Consider the following 19,557-nt stretch of genomic DNA (forward strand, 5'->3'; position numbering starts at 1 on the left):
CTAGTGAATGTCAGAAGGCTGATGAGGTGATGGGAGTCAGGATTCAATAATGCCCACCCCTACTTCCCGGACACACACCTGGACTCTAGCAGCCTCACTCCAACTCACCAACATACACTCTAGAAGCTGCTGACACTTGGCGACTCAAAAATAACACAGAAATGAATCTACTTGGTTTCTATCTTTTCTGACATTGTGCTAATAATAATAAAAAAAATTATTTCATTTTACTACTGATTTCATGTACTTTTGACTGTTATGTCAAGATTCTGATTGGCACCCCCTGAGTACATAAAACTTCTTCCCTTTCCCCTCCCCCATCTTCCTCCCAAACTGTGTCCATGTGATTGAATTAAAACATAATCAACTTGACTGGCGTTCATCAAAGCTGAGAAGTGAAATTACTCCGGCATGATGATAAAGAGGACAGACTTTGTCTATGAACCTGGATTTATATCCTGGCTCTGCTCTTTTCTAGGTATGTGAACTTGGGCAAGTTACTTAACTTCTTAATGCCTCAATTTCTTCCTGTGTTAAAAGGAGATAATGATAATATTTTATAAGTGTTTTGCGGATATTAATTCACTGAATCTTCACAATGACCCTATAAGTCTATCAGTTCAGTTCAGTTCAGTCTCTCAGTCGTGTATGACTTTTTGCTACCCCATGCAGAACGCCAGGCCTCCCTGTCCATCACCAGCTCCCGGAGTTTACCCAAACTACGTGCAAAGAGTCAGTGATGCCATCCAACCATCTCATCCTCTGTCATCCCCTTCTCCTCCTGCCCCCAATCCCTCCCAGCATCAGGGTCTCTTCCAGTGAGTCAACTCTTCGCATGAGGTGGCCAAAGTATTGGAGTTTCAGCTTCAGCATCAGTCCTTCCAATGAACACCCAGGACTGATCTCCTTTAGGATGGACTGGTTGGATATCCTTGCAGTCCAAGGGACTCTCAAGAGTCTTCTCCAACACCACAGTTCAAAAGCATCAACTCTTCGGCACTCAGCTTTCTTCACAGTCCAACTCTCACATCCATGCATGACCACTGGAAAAACCATAGCCTTGACCAGATGGACCTTTGTTGGCAAAGCAATGTCTCTGCTTTTTAATATGCTATCTAGATTGGTCATAACTTTCCTTCCAAGGAGTAAGCATCTTTTAATTTCATGTCTGCAATCACCATCTGCAGTGATTTTTGGAGCCCCCCAAAATAAAGTGTGGCACTGTTTCCCCATCTGTTTGCCATGAAGTGATGGGACCAGATGCCATGACCTTAGTTTTCTTAATGTTGAGCTTTAAGTCAACTTTTTCACTCTCCTCCTTCATGTTCATCAAGAGGCTCTTTAGTTCTTCTTCACTTTCTGCCATAAGGGTGGTGTCATCTGCATATCTGAGGTTATTGATATTTCTCCCAGCAATCTTGATTCCAGCTTGTGCTTCTTCCAGCCCAGCATTTCTCATGATGTACTCTGCATATAAGTTAAATAAGCAGGGTGACAATATACAGCCTTGATGTACTCCTTTTCCTATTTGGAACCAGTCCGTTGTTCCATGTCCAGTCCTAACTGTTGCTTCCTGATCTGCATACAAGTTTCTCAAGAGGCAGGTCAGGTGGTCAGGTATTCCCATCTCTTTCAGAATTTTCCACAGTTTACTGTGATCCACACAGTCAAAGGCTTTGGCGTAGTCAATAAAGCAGAAATAGATGTTTTTCTGGAACTCTCTTGCTTTTTCGATGATCCAGTGGATACTGGCAATTTGACCTCTGGTTCCTCTGCCTTTTCTAAAACCAGCTTGAACATCTGGAAGGTCACAGTTCACGTATTGCTGAAGCATGGCTTGGAGAATTACTTTACTAGCGTGTTAGATGAGTGCAGTTGTGCGGTAGTTTGAGCATTCCTTGGCATTGCCTTTCTTTGGGATTAGAATGAAAACTGACCTTTTCCAGTCCTGTGGCCACTGCTGAATTTTCCAAATTTGCTGGCATATTGAGTGCAGCACTTTCACAGCATCATCTTTCAGGATTTGAAATAGCTTAACTAGAATTCCATCACCTCCACTAGCTTTGCTCGTAGTGATGCTTCCTAAACCCCACTTGACTTCACATCCCAGGATGTCTGGCTCTAGGTGAGTGACCACACCATCGTGATTATCTGAGTCATGAAGATCTTTTTTGTACAGTTCTTCTGTGTATTCTTGCCACCTCTTCTTAATATCTTCTGCTTCTGTTAGGTCCATACCATTTCTGTCCTTTATCGAGCCCATCTTCGCATGAAATTTTCCCTTGGTATCTCTAATTTTCTTTAAGAGATCTCTAGTCTTTCCCATTCTGTAAGTCTATAGTTAAACCTAATTTACAGATGAGGAAACCAAAGCACAGATGTTAAGTAACCTACCCTAGACTAAAATCTATTAAAAATAAATTTATCCTATAATCCAGCAATTCTGCTTCTGAGTATATATCCACATGAATTGAAAGAAAAGTCCCAAAAGGATATTTGTACACCCATGTTCCTAGTAGTATTATTCATAATAGCAAAAAGGTGGAAGCAACCCAAGCGTCCATTGATAGATGAATAGATAAAATGTGTTTACATACAGTGGGGTCTGACACATGCTATAACATAGATGAACCTTGAAAACAGTATGCTAAAGTGAAATAAGCTAGTCACAAAAAAGATTTTGTATGATCCTACTTATATGAGGTACTTAGAGTTGTCAAATTCTTAGAAAGTAGAATGGTGATTGTTAAAAACAGGAGGGGCTGGGGGGAGAGTGAAATGGAGAGCTATTTAATGACAACAGAATTTCAGCTTTGCAATAGGAAAAAGAGTTTTGGAGATTGGTTATACAACAATGTGAATGGACTCATTTAAAACTGAATAAGAGGGCAAATGTTATGCTACATATATTTTACAACAATTAAAAACAAAACAGACAGAGAATTCCTTGTTTGTCCAGTGGCTAAGACTCTGAGCACCCAATGCAAGGGACCCGGGATTCAAGTCAAGGAACTAGATCCTACTTGCTGCAACTATGAGTTTGAGTGCGGCAACTAAGACCGAGTGCAGCCAAATAAATAAATAAATAAAAATTTTTAATGAAAAAAACAAGAAAATGTCCTCCAGCCTCTTTGAAAACATAGTGATTCTGATTCTATACCACTGAGGGTGACAAAGGGTTGGGTAAGGATGCCAGTTGAATAGGAACACGTGAACTCAGGCATGGACAAGCCCGGATAAGTGTTCTTTAGTGGCCCAAATGGAAATGCCCAATCTTTACCTAGGGGTTCAGGTCTGAGGTTGGTGATCTGTACCATGGAGATTCTAGGAAGACAAAGCAGTTGTCCTTTACTACAAAGTTAGATTAGATAGGGGAGGATGGAGAGAAGGACAAAGGAGACATGGAAGATGACTGCTACCGTTCTCATATAGGAGCGTGATGATGGTACCGCCATATGCCAGGAAGGGGAGGCTGGAGGCTGAGGAGGTGGAAAAGGTGGTGAGTTCAGGAATGGATGTGTGAGGTTTAGGAATATGGACAGTTGTTCCACTGATGGGGAGTTTGAGTTTGAGGTTTCAGAGGGTGACTGGGCTGAGAAGCCTCTTGTCCAGATTTCCTCAGGTGGGTTCTCATCCTTTGAAATACAATTTCTTTCCATATTCAAGGTGTGCATGAATATTTCAGAGATCCCGAGAGTACTTTGGGAAAGGGAATTGCTTAACTTTGTTTAACCTGGTTTTTCTAAGCTCATTTGCCTGCCCACCACCACCACCTCCCTTTTTAAATTTTTTTAATTTTTTTAATTAATTGACTGAGGACTACATTTTGTTCTCCGGTCTAGGCAGCTATTTTTCTGTTGACAAAGTAGAACAAAGCAGAAACCGTTTAGAGTGGATAGATCTGTGGGTATTTCGTGTGTCCCTGTTAAGTCACCAAAGCCGTGAGGAAGGTTCCGAAAACCCTGGGCTGACCTGGGAACTTCGGCCACTGACCCCGCTGCGTGGGCCGAGACGGGGAACGCTGCTGGGGGTTTTGATCAAAGCCAGCTTGCCGGTTTGGCTTTCTACATACCCACATATGCCAGTAAAGCCCTGATCCAATCCCTCCCCTGGTTCTTTTTTATCCTCTGCATTGGCTCCTTGTCCTTGCTTTTCCATTTGCATAACTAATGCACACAGCACAGAATTCCCGCAAATTTAAAGACAGCTGGCCAGCACATCTTGGATGTTGATGTCAGGAAACATCTGGAAAAGGGCTAGAGTTACTGTAGCCCAGCTGAGAACAATGGAAACACATTAATATGGAAAATTCAGTATGGGGGGGCTTGTGTTCGTGAAAATGGCTGCAGGCAGACTTACAAAAGCCTCGTGCAGAGGTGCCTTGTTGGTCTGGGCACTGGTGTCCCTGAGTCAGTGAGTGGTAGGCCAGCTAAAGCTAAAATATTGCTACTCTCTTTGGATCCTTGTCTTTGAGGCTCTCCTTTTCTTCAAGTTTTCCTAGAAATCCTGCCAGCTAACCGAGGTATTCTTTTCTGAAAAATCATGAACTGGTATTTCATTTTAATAACTTTAATCTCCCTCTTTCCTCATTCTCTCTCACAATATAAAGATATAAAATAGAGTTCTCATGTACATATTTTTGCTGTCTCTAAGAAGTCAGTGTTAGCAGAAATATTGAGCTTTAAAAAACTGTGACTGAAATATTTAAATATGAACATTATCTCCCAAGGCTGCATGGTATAGCAGTTAAAAGAATGGGTTTTAGAGTTTGGATTCTCCTCTCTACCAACTTTATGTGACCTCGTAAATTACTTACTTAATTAACATTCTCTTAGTAATATCTGCCTATTTGGATTGTCATGAAGAAGACACAAGCTAATGTGTGTTAGAAGTGTTCAATGAGGTGTGTGGCCTGGGTTAGCCATTATGATTGTAGCTTTGTTGAAATCCAAGGATTAAGAAGAAATTCCTGCCATAATCTATTCCTCAATTCAACTCTAAAACATTGAGCACTTGGGCTCCCCTGGTGATCCAGTCATGAAGAATCTGCCTTGCAATGCCAAGGACACTGGTTTCATCCCTGGTTCAGGAAGATCCCACATGCCTCCGAGCAACTAAGCCCACGTGCCACAACTACTGAAGGCCGGGCATCTAGAGCCTGTGCTTCGCAGAGAGAGAGGCTACTGCAATGAGCAGCCCACGCACCGCAGCTAAGGGTGGTCCTGCTCGCTGCAACTCGAGAAAGCCCGTAGGCAGCAACGAAGATCAAGCACAGTCAAAAAACTAATTAATCAATCTTAAGAACAAAAAGACATTAAGTGCTTCCGTTTCCCTGTGCTACAGATGTATGTTTTGGAATGAGGATTTCTTCTGCAAGCATTGCCCTAGAGTTTTTACTGTTTCACTTTATTTTATAGAAACCGAAGTGGCGTTCTGTCTCTTGTGAGGATTAATAATTACCATCTCATGCTGTCTTCCAATCTTTGGACTCCTGTTTTTTTGTATGATACCTTGTATGATACGTTTTTCCCTGTAAAAGTTGGCTGGATTTTCTCCTATTTCTAGGGTTCTTCAATTTCTCAGTCATGTGCTTTGGCGCTGGTCTGTTTTAATCCTTTATACCAGGTATTTGCTGGACACTATCAATCTGGCAGCTTGTGTTCCTTGGTTTTGGAAGTCTTCGTAAATGGTTGATTTATTGAGTTCCTCCCCATTCCTAATTCTCTTCTCTCTGGAATGACTACTTATTAGAAGGCAAAAGATCTTCCAAAAGATCCTCTGATTGTCTTCTGTTTTCTTTCCTATCATCCTTTTCTTTGTCTTTTGGGTTTACTTTCTGAGAGTTCTTCAACTTTATCACCTTAGACCTTCTGTCCTATTAGTTTTTAACAAGTGATCATATTTTAAATTTCCAGTTCTTTCTTTTCTGTAATGCTTTTTGTTTATTTATTTACTTTTGGCTGCACAGAGCTTTCATTGCAGTGCTCTCGCTTTCTAGTTGTGATGCGCAGACTTAGTTGCTCCGTGGCATATGGGATCCTAGCTTCGTGACCAGGGATCAAACCCGTGTCCCCTGCATTGGAAACAAAGTGAAAGTGAAGTCGCTCAGTCATGTCTGACTCTTTGCCACCCCATGTACTGTAGCCCGCCAGCCTCCTCCGTCCATGGGATTTTCCAGACAAGAATACTGGAGTGGGTTGCCATTTCCTTCTCCAGAGGATCTTCCCAACCCAGGGATCGAATCCGGGAAGGCAAATTATTAACCATGGACCACCAGGAATTTCTTTTTTGTTCTCATAAGATTCTTTCTTTTCTTTTTAAGCATCATGTTTGTATAATTCTTTTTATTTCGCTAAAGATGCTAACAATAGCTTTTAGGTGGGAGGAGCTTTTATTTTTCTGTAGTCTGTTTCCTCTCTGGGTGAATGTTTTCACTTTGTGTGCTGTGTCTCTATATTCTTTGGTAGAGGCTTGCTTTCTTCACGTATCTGATAATCCTTACCCTTCACTCATACTGTAAAGCTGATGGGAAGACGTGCCATGGATAATCTTGTTAAATTTAGCCTTTACTCTAGAGGGTTCTGCCTGGGCCATTTATGTAAGGGGAAATGTCATGGCCCGTAGGTCCTTTTCCTTGCTCTAAGTTTTCCAGGGAGGAAACATCTATTTTCTTGCCTAAACACCTTAGCTATACTTGGCTGCCACTGTTCTGAGAGTTGAATATGAACTGGGGAATTATTGCACTTCATTATACAAACCTTTATTCCAATGTCTCTGCTTTCAGTATAGTATATTCCAATCTTAATTATGCTGACTGCCCTAAATTCTGGCTTAGAGACCCTTATCCTCTGCAGAGAAAAACCTCAAGTCTTTTGCTGTTTTGAAGAGAGGCAGTTGGCTAAGTTGCATTTGGGAAAGAGACTTTGGGGTGGTCCAGTCCTGGGAATTGAATTGCTTCTTGGTTTTCTTCTCTATTAGTTTAGGATTTAGCTTTCTCAATTTGCTGACTCAGAAACCAATTCTCTTATCTTTCAGCTTCTAACATTTTGTTGCTATTGTGATTTCCTCCTCTTTTTGATTTTTAAAAATCCCTTTATATCTGTTTTAATGAGAGGGAATGCGTTTGTTCAATCAGCCATCTTTCATCAGTATTATTTTAAAAAAGATATTCTTAACATTATGCTGTGTTCTTAAAATCTAGATTTCCTAGGCCAGAATTCCAAGTCAAAGAATTCTGATGAGATCAACTAATCTAGAATAGTCTTGTGAATGTACTCATTAATTTCTAACCATTTCTTAATATCTTGGCTGTTATAACTGCTGCGTGGTAAATGTTTCTATTTGTTGGCAAAACTCGCTTGAGTTGTTCATCACCTTTCATGTGGTTATAGATGCAAATAACATGTGTGTCCCATCTGGGCTCTGAAATCCAGGCTCCCATTTTGTGACAGACTCCTTCATAACACCAGAGGCTTCCAAACTCAAGTCCCTAAATCCACTCATTTCAGCTCACACCCTGGCAACTCAAAGACAGAAATCTCTGAGTGATTGAAACCTCTACAGTGAGAAAACTTTCTCATTCAATATCTCTTTTGTGCCAAGTCGCTTCGGTTGTGTCCAACTCTTTGCGACCCTGCCCTGGGGATTCTCCAGGCAAGAATACTGGAGTGGGTTGCCATTTCCTTCAGGGGATCTTCCTGACCCAGGGATCGAAACTGCATCTCTTGCATCTCCTGTGTTGGCAGGCGAATTCTTTACCTCTACTACCACCTGGGAAACCCTTTTTATTTTGGTGGAGGACTATTCTGTCTTCTTCCTCTAGAGTGAGGTCTAGGGGTAAGACCTCTTAGGGTGGGGTGGAGTCGGGGGAGTAACAAGATGAGCAACAGGATGAGTGAGGATTTAGGTCCATGGTAAATGCCATGTGCTGGAGTGAGGATTCTTACAACTGATACCCTCCTGGCAGAGCTGACTTCCTGGGAGGCAATTCTGCACTACCTTGAGTGGTGGACTGGGTGACATGTGACCAGTTTCATGACAAAACAGAATCAGCAGAGCCCTTGCAATCTCAGAAATGCCACGGCCTGCCGATAAGCAATAGTCAAAGTTTAAGTTTCTTAAACTGATTTTTGGCCTCCTTAGTTAAAGGAAGACTAACCTGGCTTGTTATTTTATTTATCAATCAGAATGTATCTAACAGCACCTTTTTTTTTCAGTTTGCCAAAGCAAAGTTGACCAAAGCTGCTTTTAAAGATCAAAGAATCACAATAGGGACTTCCCTGGTGGTGCAGTGGCTAAGACTCTGCACTTCCAATGCAGGGGACCCAGGTTCAATCCCTGGTCAGGGAACTAGATCCCACATGTCGCAACTAAGACCCAGTGCAGCCAAATAAAATTTAAAATAATAATAAACAAATATTTGTAAAAAAAGAATCATAATAATTTATATTATTTAGTGCCTACATTTTCTGGATGCTTTATAAACATAGTCTCATTTAATCCATAGTGTTATTGCAGTCATTTTGCATGAAAAAAGTCTCTGAGAGGTTGAGTAACTTACCTAAGATCACAAAGTTATTAAAAATTGAAGCACAGTTAAAAGCAAAGTTTTTATAATTTTTCTCTAAAGTCCAGCTTTGAACCAGCCTGTCATGCCCACACCCAAACAGACAAGGACAATGTAAGACACTTGCATTATTTGTGCAGTGTTCATCTTGAATGTAGGGCACATTCCAGATGTGCTGAGAGATGTGTTTATTCCTGTCGATAAATAACAAGATCAAAGGCAAACTTGTCCATTCAACAATACACATGTACACAATTATGTGACAGAGATCACAGCCCAGCAAATCATCTTCTGATACAGATACACCCATGATATGCAGAGGAAACAGGAATCAGTGGAGGGTGCTACTTGTTGGGCCGCTATTTTGTCTAAAACTATCCTGCTACAGTCAATGGGGTTGCAAAGAGTCGGACCTGACTTAGTGCTTAGACAACAGCCGCCGCAGCGGCAGCCTGCCTAACTGAGGAACCACAGAGACTTGGAGTCTTGTGTTCCAGCCTGGTGTTGGTGTGAACCACTGGAATTGGTCTTGTCACCTATGAGGGAAACTCACCTTGGCTGAATGCCTAATGTGTGCCAGGAACATTTCCCCTTTTTAATTTACCTGTTATTTTGAATAGTCTGTACATATCCAAGGGTTGTGAAGAGGATACTGAGATTAGGCTCTCTCTCCTTGGCCCCCAGTCTGTGGTTCTCCTTCCCGGAGTTAATTATTTTTAACAATTCTATGTACAGCTTCCAGAAATACTAGAAACTTTCATATATATTATGTCATTTAAACTTCTTGATTATTGCTCCAATTTAACATAGTTTAATTTAATTTGAGGAGTCATTTCTTAGGACTTTCCCGGTAGCTTAGGCAGTAAAGAATCTGTCTTCAATGCAAGAGACCCCAGGTTCAATCCCTAGGTTGGGAAGATCCCCTGGAGAAGGAAATGGCAACCCACTCCAGTATTCTTGCCTGGAAAAGTCCATGGAGCCTGGTGGGCTACAGTCCATAGGGTAGCAAAATGTTGGACGCAACTGAGTGACTAACACTTTAAATTTTCACTTTTCTTAGGACTTGAGGCAGAAAAAAGAGGTCAGCGATATGCGCTTTGCCTATATTTTTTGTCCCCATTTTACAGATTCCAAAACGGAAGCTCAGTGAATGAAAGAAATCATTCAGATAGCTACTTAGTAGTGGCGCCAATATTCATTCATTCATTTAGTCTTTTTCAAGGGACGATAATGGATCAGGTATGCTTTTATAATGGACCATGCTAGGCTTTGAGGATGTGATAGTGACCCAAATAGGCCCTTCCTCTTCGCGTAGCGGAGAGGTTGAAAATAACCAAAGTGCAGTGAACTGTGGTTGTTTACTGAAGGAGCCTCAACTCTACTTAGACGGCGAAGGAAAGCAATTAGAAAAACATGACCTCTTGGGACTTCCCTGGTGACACAGTGGGTAAGAATCTGCCCACCAATGCTTGGGACACAGGTTCGATCCCTGGTCTGGAATGATTCCACATGCCGCGGAGCAACTAAGCCTGTGGCTCATAACTACTGAGCCTGTGCTCTGCAACAAGAGAGGCTACCTCAATGAGAAGCCCTTGCATCACAACAAAGAATAGCATCTGCTCATGCAACTAGAGAAAGCCCATGCACAGCCTAAATGAATAATTTTAAAAAGTGTAAATTTTAAAAAATGACCACTGAGCAGAGACATCTAGAATGAGTAAGAGTTAGCCGGGTGAAGAGGGTGATGGGAGGAGTAAGAGAAGTAACCTAAGCAATTGAAACATGGGCCAAGGCCTGAGGTCTGAAGTGTTGAGAGGCTCTCAGGATGACTGGGATGGCATCAGCTGTTCCCAGAGGAGGTCCAAGAAGCTTAACTGCCTGCCTGAAGAGGCCAGGCATTGGAAAATCTGCTAAGAGGTAACATGGGAGTGATGTGCTCACAGAGGCACTTCAGAAAAATCATTCTGGCTATGGAAGAGCAAATGCATTGGAGAAGGCAATGCTGGTTGAGAGCCTGCCCCAGAGGGGAGGTAATGACTGCCCAATCCAGGCTCAACCTGAGCTATCTGGGAGATGGAATCAATAGACTTTCAAGGCCTGAATGTACATTATTGGTCACGAGAATAGATTCTAGAACCACCAAGAATCCTTGCTCTGCTGCTTCCTAACAGCAGAAAGTGAAGTCGCTCAGTCGTGTCCAACTCTTGCTGACCTCATGGACTGTAGCCTACCATGCTCCTCCGTCCATGGAATTTTCAAGGCAAGAGTACTGGAGTGGGTTGCCATGCCCTCCTCCAGGGGATCTTCCCGACCCAGGGATCGAACCCAAATCTGTTGTTTCCTGCACTGGCAGGCAGGTTCTTCACCACTAGCACCACCTGGGAAGCCCAAAGACTGGAGAACCTTAGTTTAATGAAAAAATGAAAGGGTGTAAATGGGGATAATATAGTGTCTACTTCATCAGGTCATCATAAGAATTAGAGAATCCCTGTAAAGACTTTAGTGTAACCCCCACACATACCATACTTCAATTAAAAAAAATTTCTTTTAAAAATATGAGCTTACAGAGAAAGGGGAATGATTGTGAAATTTCTGACTGTTACAGAATTTGTTTATATATTTTTAAATGGATGACAGTGGGCATCACGTTGCTTGGATTTTAGATTCAAGGGGATCTTTTAAAGAGAATATTATGATAGTTTGTTTTAAAATACCTATATTTGGAACCTCCCTGTGGTCCAGTGGCTAAGACTCTGAGCTTCCAGTGCAGCGGGCCTGGGTTCAATTCCTGGTAGGGAACTAGATCCCACTTGGCAGAACTAAGACCTGGTGCAGTCAGATAAGTAAATAAATATTAAAACAAAAAACCTATATTAACAATATGTTAGAAATCACAACCTTTCCAATTATTCAAACAAACAAAGCATTTTAGAGATCAGCTAAAAGTTTTGTGAAGGATTACCTGGCTTTAAAAAATTATTTTAGTGCCAAAAAAAGAGAGTCTTGAAAGAACCTTTTAAAACCCGAGACGAACCTCCTGTGAACACTTCACAGATTCATCGGGCTGCAGGAATGAGCAGGAGCCTTTCTGGTTCACCTCTGTCCTTTTCAAAAGCCTGTGTCTAGGTCACCGGGGCCTTTGTTCCAACACCGGACACCTTCGCACATCAGAAGTCTTGCCAGTTGTGTTACTTGGCTGGGTGGAGACTCATTTCTTTGACCTTAGTTTTCCCACTGAATCATGAGGATGAGAGTTGCTTTCTTTCTTTTCAAAAGTTTTCCTCCCTTGGTTGTTCTGAGGATTCATGAGTTAAACATTTGTTAAGTACTTTGCAATTATTGGCTGAAAGTGCAAAGTTTTATTTGTTATTGTTGGATGGGTGAAAGGCATACAAGTCCAAAGCCTTGTTTTCTCTCCTGGGTGCCCTACACTATCAGGCATTATCATAGACGCTTACTCCTTGGAAGGAAAGTTATGACCAACCTAGACAGCAAAGGTCCATCTAGTCAGGGCTATGGTTTTTCCAGTGGTCATGTATGGGTGTGAGAGTTGGACTATAAAGAAAGCTGAGTGCCAAAGAATTGATGCTTTTGAACTGTGGTGTTGGAGAAGACTCTTGAGAGTCCCTTGGACTGCAAGGAGATCCAACCAGTCCATCCTGAAGGAGATCAGTCCTGAATATTCATTGGAAGGACTGATGCTGAAGCTGAAACTCCAATACTTTGGCCACCTCATGTGAAGAGTTGACTAATTGGAAAAGACCCTGACGCTGGGAGGGATTGGGGGCAGGAGGAGAAGGGGACGACAGAGGATGAGATGGCTGGATGGCATCACCGACTCAAAGGGCATGAGTTTGGGTGGACTCCGGGAGTTGGTGATGGACAGGGAGGCCTGGCGTGCTGTGATTCATGGGGTCACAAAGAGTCAGACACAACTGAGCGACTGAACTGAACTGAACTGACATGCTTAATCCTTAGAAAACTCACAACCCCCTCCTCTCGCAGGGGCTCCTCATTCACAGAAACTGTGACAAGCTGGGCTATCAGAGGACCCCGGGAGAGGACGGACGGCTCCCTGTGTCCTCAGAGAGTTCATATCTGCCTAACAGCTGTGACACCTTTATGTCTGGCTGGACTAGCAGTCTTACTTAGTTCTCTTTTAGCAAGGGTGAGCGGAGGGGAAGAAGACCCTGGACAGTAAGGGAATCAGGAAAATTGAGCTCTTATTTTGTTTTTATTTATTTTTAAATTACTTAATTTTTTTGGCTGCATGGTGTGCCATGTGGGGTCTTAGTTCACGAGGGATCTTAGTTCCCAGACCAGGGATCAAACCCCACGGCCCTTGCAGGGGAGGCTCGGAGTCTTCACCACTGGGCCACCAGGAAAGTTCCATCGAGCTCTTTTTTTGATCAGTTCTTGTCCACCTTGGACAAGTCACTCCACTTCTCTGAGGATTATTTTTTTCATCTGAAAAATGAGAAAGAGTTGGAATAAGTAATTCCTTTAATTCTTTCAAACTTAAAATCTCTTAGTGTGTCAAAGTGCTGAAAAACTCCCCTGAAGATATCAGCATATTGGTGTGTATCGTTTGGTGTTATGTACCAAGAAAAGTACCAGTGAATTAACTGTATAAGGGATACTGCTTTCCTAGTGCCGCTAGAGTGAAGTTCTTTATTTAATCGCGGTTTTCACAGCAGATGTGCTTTATGCTAGGAGATCCGTGCGGCTGCTGATGGGGGTGGTTGAGGTGATCACGGCGGCGTGCTGACGGAGGTGTGAAGGTTGTCCTGACCGTGCAGTATGGTTATGATGGATGGTAGTGACAGTGTAAGCCTCACAGTGACCTTGAATGAAAACACATCTATCGATGCTTTCATCAGAGTCTGTTCATCTTTATGGTCCCCGTAATCTTTAGTGTATTGCCTTGCCCTAAGCAGGGAGTCAGTACCTGTTTGATGAAGAGTGAAGAGTAGCTGGCAGATAACTACATGTGCATCTTGCCCTAATATCTAAGGCAAAAACAAACGCTCTGGTAAAGATCTCAGATTTAATTTCACTTAACATAACAGGCTTTCTAAGAAAACTGTGATGATATTAATACTTCACTGAACTCATTTTAGCTGATGTTGCTCATGCTTATCTCTCTAGAGAAGAATGAAAACTTGTTCAGATTACAGGAGGACCTTTTCTCAAAAGTAGTGGAAGAAAAGTCATTGAAGTAAATCCACTCAAAAAGTTACCAAAAATTCATTAGAAGACGCTTGACAGGATTCATCTGAAAATGAAAACTAAAAACTATGAAAATAATTTAATCTTTATGCAACAAAATTTAGGCTACTGTAGAAACCATGGCCTGGTCCTTGAAATGTACAAAGACTGAACCAAGTATTGCCTTTTTTTTCCTCCCAGAGGACACATAATTTTTTCAACAAAAGTCAGCAACATAGCTGAGTCCCTTTGCTATTCACTTGAAACTATCACAACATTGTTAATTGGCCATACTCCAATACAAAATAAAAAGTTAAGTTAAAAGAAAAGAACAAAGAGCTGCAAATAAAATTCAGAGCTAAGGAAAAAAAAGCTAAGGACATACAGAACACTCAAGATGTAGAAATATTCAGTTTCAGTGTTTTTTCCCTAATGCCTTTCTTAATCTTTTGGATTCTTAAATAATTTCACGGACTCAAGATCATCCTGGTTGACTTTTTCTACTTCAATTGTTAGCTGGTTTACCAGTTACACCAGATTCCATAAATCTTTTCTTCTCTAAAAACAGTTGATTTAATGAAGTCTTTCCTCTTTTGCAAGATTTAACCCTTTTATTTTGCATTGTATGGGTGGATATTTACAATTTCCAATAATCAGGGACACTCTCAGAGTTAAGAGGGAAGAGATGCTTGAATACATTTTAGGGATATTTTCATTACACGATAATATTTTCATTACAAGGTGATTTTTGCTTTCCTGTAACACAATGTTTCAGTGGAGGTCCTGGTCATTAATATTCAGAAAACAATGACACATTTTATCACCTCAGCCAGCATCTGGCCAGCATTATTGGAAGAAACTTACTGTGGCAGATAATTGACTCCGAAGATGACGGCAACCGTAGTTCTCATGACATCGGCGCATTTGACCGTGTGACCTTACTCTTCTCTGATCGATAGATGGCATCTGTATCTCTCCCTTGAACCTGGGTGGACTTTTGCGACCTTTCTGCCAAAAGAATATGGTGAAAGTGACTTGATTTCAGATCGTAAAGGGTGATACAGCTCTTTCCTAGCTCTCAGGCTTGGGACACTGTTCTTAGGACTGAGCTGTCGTGGTGTGAAGAAACCCAGGCCGGATGGAGAGGCCACTTGTAAGCGTTCCAGTTGACAGTCTCAGCTATGGTTTCAGACAACAGGCAGAATCAGTACTAGATGTGTGAACGAGACAGCCTTTGAGATGCTCCAGCCCCAGCCACCACCTGACACCAATTACGTGAGAACCCTTGAGAGATGACCACCACGCTGAGCTCAGTCAACTCCTAGGACCATGAAAGATGATAATAAAAAAAACCACTTTGATCATTTTGCACCACTAAGCTTGAGGTGGCTTGCTTTGCAGCAATAGATATCTGAAACACTTTAATGTAATTGGCCTTTTGCATGCTTTTGATATAGCGAAGCTTTAAAATGATAACCCAGAAACCATAAGGACTGCAGAATTCCTGTGCCCAGGTCTGCTGCCCAAGCCTAAATATTCTTAGAGAGTGGTGGTGAGCAGGCCAAGAAGTGGTTTCATTTCCCTGAAAATCGAGGCATTCCCGTGAGGCTCTAAACACTGTCGGAGCGACAGGAGTCTGGTGATGCTATTTTGTTGGCTGCACTGAGTCTTTGTCGTTGTGCACAGGCTTCTCAACCATCCTCTGGTTGTGGCACGTGGGCGTCTCACTGTGGTGGCTTCTTCTTGTCCTGGAGCCTGTGCTCTGGAGTCCAAGGGTTTAGTAGTTAGAGCTCATGGACTCTAGAACTGGGGGTTCAGTAGTTGTGGTACCAGGCTTACTTGCTCCGAGACATGTGGAATCTCCCCAGATCAGAGATAGAACTCACATACCCCGCATTGGCAGGGGTTTCTTAACTACTGGACCACCCGGAAGGTCCTGGTTAGTGCTCTTAAAGTCCCCGTCCACCTGGAGACAGTCCTAAGAGGCTGGGGCTGAACACGTGGGGTTGAGGTACTCTGGCTGTGTTGTTCTTGATGTTGTTCAGTCGCTAAATCGTGTCCAGCCTGTTTGCAACTCCATGGACTGCAGCACGCCAGGCTTCCCTGCCCTCCTCTGCCTCCCGGAGTTTGCTCAAGTTCATGTCCACCGAGTCAGTGATACAATCTAACTGTCTCATCTATAGCTCTGGCTATAAAGGAAGTTAAACCTGCTTCTCTAACCATTGGCTAGAGAATGGCTGCTGAGGGAAGCTTCTCTCCCCTTTTCCAAGGCTGGTCTCTGGACACAGGATAAGACCTTGACTCATTAGACTTCACTTTGTTCTTGGACCCATTTTACTCTAGGGACTTAGTGCATATGAAGAATGTGTACTGGAGAAAAGATCTAGGGCAGGGGGAAAGGCACGGCCCATGGAATATCAGTGGCAAAAGAAAAAAACAGTAAACTTGTTGGACAAAAGAAAGCATATAGAGCAGAGCGCAGAATGGCCACCTGGAGTACAGCCATCTGCCGCATGCCTTCTACTCCCATTAATTAGGCATGGGTTTCTAGATAGTGAAGGAGTTGATGGTGAGGATGATAAATTTAGGAGTCAAAATGGCCGTGTGGCCATACGCTTAGGTTTTTTAATATTCATAAGTATTTCCTTGAATATGCAGGACCTCATTAAAATCAGTTTGTGTCACAGAGGACCTGAAGGACCACGGTGGGTCCCAAATAGAGGAAACAGGTAAGTTTATGGCTTTTTCTAAGCTCAAGAAAAGGGGGTAAAAATACAGGTAAGGGTTTTTTGGTTTGTTTTATTCTAGGTGTTATTCATCAGTTCCATTTCAAGTAGCAGGAGTGTACTCAAACCATGATGATAGGTACTCACTGGTCCTGTAACTATACAGTTGTGGATTTCAGGAATGCTTATATCCAGGAACTCAAATGAGATCTTTGGAGATCTATATCTTGCTTCATCCTTAATGCTGACTTGACTTTGTCTTTATTCTACACTGGCTTCTTGCATGCAGAGAACATGATTTATGTTCCAATGGCCAGACTCATACCTCCCTTGTTTCTGGCTTCAGCGTAACGAGGCTAAATCTCTAGACACTGCAGGTCAAAAACGCCTGGCGGAATTCTCACTGGCTGGATCTGAGTCATCCTCCCGTTCTTAATGCTAGAGGGCTAGAGAGGGTGTCAGTCTCACCGAAACTCCTTGGAATGGGTCCTCCATAGACCAGAAGTGCTCTGTTTTCAGAAGGAAGGGGGAAATGAGGACAAACAAAATAATCAGATGTCCATTAGAACTGTCCAGCGACTTTGACCAGGATTAGAAAGGGACTGAGACTAGGGGCAGATGCTATCCCCAGGAGAAAAGACCAAGCCGTTGGCTAGAACTTTTTGTATCCTGTGTAATTCAAGAAACACTCTGACGTGGTCAGAGTGTGGGAAGCTGAGAAACTCATGAATGCGTCTTTGACTCTATTCTGCTGTGGATCATGGAAGGCCACCCATTGGCCTCACCCTGTGCCTAACATGCTTGAATTACCATTTTCCAGCCCAGAGGTTCTTGAGGTTGGGGAACAGGTGATGGTGATGCTTCTCAGTGTTTGAAAACTACTGACTTACACTAAGAAATCCAAAACATTGTATTCAGAAGTTCTCCTTGGGTATCTTGTGGCTTTAAATATACATGTTGAACTTTTTGTTGAAACATGATATACATACAAAAAGTGCACATATTATGAGTGGATAGTTTGGTTAACTTTCACAGGCTGAACGTAACCATGGAACCAGTCTCCAGATGAAGAAGCATAACATTTCTAGCAGCCAGAAGCACCCCCTCCCTGTAACCTCTTCTGGTCACACTTCTCTTGCCAAGGGTGATCACTATCTTTGAACAGCACACATTTGCTTTTCCCTGTTTTTTATAATTTATATGTATATATATGTGATTATGCAGGGCTTCCCAGGTGGAGTTAGTGGTAAAGAACTTGCCTGCCCATGTTGGAGCCATGAGAAACTCGGGTTCGATTCCTGGGTCAGGAAGATCCTCTGGAGGAGGGCATGGCAGCCTGCTGCCGTATTCTTACCTGCAGAATCCCAAGGACAGAGGAGCCTGGCAGGCTGCAGTCCATAGGGTCATGCAGAGCCACACACGACTGAAGCGACCTAGCACACGGCATGCACATTACTATACAGTTTATTTTCTTGAGTGTTTATCTTTTTTCTTCAATGTTATACATACATAGGATTTATCTGTGTCATGTTTGTAGTTGTAGTTTGTTCATTCTATATTCTACAATCTGTTACCACATAGTGCCTCGTTGCTTATTTATTCCACACACTCTAAGGACGTGTGGGTGTTTCCCATTTGGAGCGTTTACTGCTGTGAACGATAAATATTCTAATTCATGTCTCTGAGTAAACATACATAAACCTTTCCGTTTGGGTTGTATGTAAAAGTGGGAGCTCACGGCTTTACGTATTTGGGACTGTCATTAACAAATAAGATTGCCCTGTAAATAAGTTATCTTTGACATTTAATGATAGCCTTTAAGGTATTGCATAGCCTTCTTCATATTCTGGGTGTTGTCCACAGCCTGAAGGGTGCTACTCAATGTCTACAATCAGAATAAGACGAGGGGGCTGACACTGGTTGCCCAATAAAAAGTCATGAGTCTTTTCTCATGGATCTGAGTCAATTCTCAGACAGGAATTCACTGACTGAAGAGGTAACCAGGTCCTCAGGAGCAGGGATCCTGAAATAGCAAGTTATGCTGTAAGAAAGGATTCTTAGTCATTTCCAAGGGCTGTTGTTGTTCAGTAGCTTAGTCGTATCTGAATGACTCTTCGCAACCTCATGGACTGCAAAGCAATCCAGGCTTCCCTCTCCTTCACCATCTCCTGGGGTGGCAGATGGAGCTTGGCTCCCTGGAGTTTGTTCAAACTCATCTCCATTGAGTCAGTGATGCCATTTAACCGCCTCATTCTCTGTTGCCCCCTCTTCCTCCTGCCCTCCATCTTTCCCAGCATCAGGGTCTTTTCTGGTGAGCTGGTGCTTGATTTCCAAGGGAATCTATGGCTATTTTCTTGGAGAAAGGTGAATACTCAGATACTTCGAGGATTATTGAATACAGGTTCTGAGTTGCTATTGACATTTGGAGACCTGAAGCAAAAAATGCAGCTCTGGCTAAAGTCTGACTTAGAGTGGGTTCCCTGGGCCTGCAGTCCCATCTGGTGGCCATTTTTTTCTGTCTTTGAGTTTGTAACTGGGATCGATCCTCTTGGCAGCTGGAGTGATCTTCCCATTGGCCATTGGCCTGTGGAATAAGAGTTATCATAGTGGGGAGCTCAAGAGAAGGCTCTGAAACGGCACCCTGTCCAACTGTCCACTCCCAGCAGGATGGCAAATCAAAACCAGCGTTGCATCCCGCAGATAAGAGTGGGAGTGGGTGTGGTAAAGATGAATGCCGTCGTTAAGAACCTAACGCGGGGTCTCCAACTCCCAGGCTGCGGACTGTTAGGAACTGGGCTGCACAGCAGGAAGTGAGCAGAGGGTGTGGGAGCCAAGCTTCATCTGCCACTCCCCACCACTCACGTTACCGCCTGAACCATCCCCTGCCCCATCCCCACACCCCCATGGGAAAATTGTCTTCCATGAAACCAGTCCCTGGGACCAAAAAGGTTGGTGACCACTGATCTAAAGGACGCAAGGGTGCAGGGGGTGTGGGTGGTCCTGACTACATGTGAGTGCTCAGTCACTGTCCAGCTCCTTATGACCCCATGGACTGTA

At 42.9% G+C, this 19,557-nt stretch overlaps 1 non-coding gene across 1 annotated transcript; it reads left to right on the plus strand.

Annotated features, from left to right (window-relative positions):
- Positions 1-8,276: 8,276 nt before the first annotated feature.
- TRNAG-UCC (transfer RNA glycine (anticodon UCC)) lies at positions 8,277-8,349 on the plus strand. The gene has a single exon. It is a non-coding gene; the product is annotated as a tRNA-Gly (tRNA).
- Positions 8,350-19,557: the final 11,208 nt, after the last annotated feature.

The sequence above is a fragment of the Muntiacus reevesi genome, chromosome 8 (genome assembly GCF_963930625.1).
Source record: "Muntiacus reevesi chromosome 8, mMunRee1.1, whole genome shotgun sequence".
NCBI classification, from domain to species: Eukaryota; Metazoa; Chordata; class Mammalia; order Artiodactyla; family Cervidae; genus Muntiacus; species Muntiacus reevesi.